The following is a 968-nucleotide window of genomic DNA, read 5'->3' as shown; positions in this document are numbered from 1 at the left end:
TTTCTCCCGAGACAGTGGTGCTCTTTTGGAATCACAGCGAGTCAGAGTTGAGAGAAAGTTAAAAATGAATCCAAATCCTTTCTCACACAGGTCAAGAAACAAATGACCGTAGAAAGAAAGTCGCTTGCCTGAAGTTGCACAGGGAACTGATAGGCAGAGGAATGGACTTCAACAGGAAGGGATTGTTCCCTCAATTCCAAGAATTTTAGCATGAAGGTGGGGAGGGGTTACTTGAATCCCCTCCTTGTGGGATGTAGCAGACATGTGTACTGTTTTGCTCCAACCCAGTTGATGGCTAGCAGAAGCAGGTTAGAAAGTGGTCAAGCTGCTGAACGGGAAGGCCAGGTGTGGAAGGATCAGCAGGAGCACCCGATTGTATTCCTCTTCTCTCCTGCAAGACCTTGTGGCTAGTGAGGGGCTCTCCTTCACTACCGCCATCGAGCCGATGCTGACTCACAGCGACCCTATGGGGCAAAGTAGAACTGCCCCTTTGAGCTTCTGAGACTGTAACTGTGTGTGAGAGTAGAAAGCCTCATCTTTCTCCCCAGGAGCACCTGGTGGTTTCCAACTGCCCACCTTGAGGATCACAGGCCAACTCGTAACCAGTTCGTCACCAGGGTGGAGTAGGACCCGCTAATTATTGAGATCCTTGATAAAGCAGCCCCAGGTTTTCCCTGGACCAGAGAGAACAAGGATATGGAGGATGAAAAGTAGGGGTCCTACACTCAGGGAAGATGTAGATGCTACTGACGCCTGAGCCAAGGCTAAGGCAGACCGAGGCCACAAAGGAAGGAAGGCGTCCACTCTGGGTTTGTCTGTGTCATCAAAACCCAGTTAGCAGGAAAACCCAGGCCAGGCAGGAAAAATAAGGCCAATCCCTTAGTTCACCCCCCTGCTATTCACTCCCTTTGGGCATAAGAATGTAGCGCAGCAGTTCTCAACCAGTGGGTCGCGATTCCTTTGGGAAT

Source organism: Echinops telfairi, unplaced genomic scaffold (assembly GCF_000313985.2).
Source record: "Echinops telfairi isolate 266 unplaced genomic scaffold, ASM31398v2 ScPeMD7_5592;HRSCAF=6446, whole genome shotgun sequence".
NCBI lineage: Eukaryota > Metazoa > Chordata > Mammalia > Afrosoricida > Tenrecidae > Echinops > Echinops telfairi.
This window is presented reverse-complemented; position numbering follows the sequence as displayed.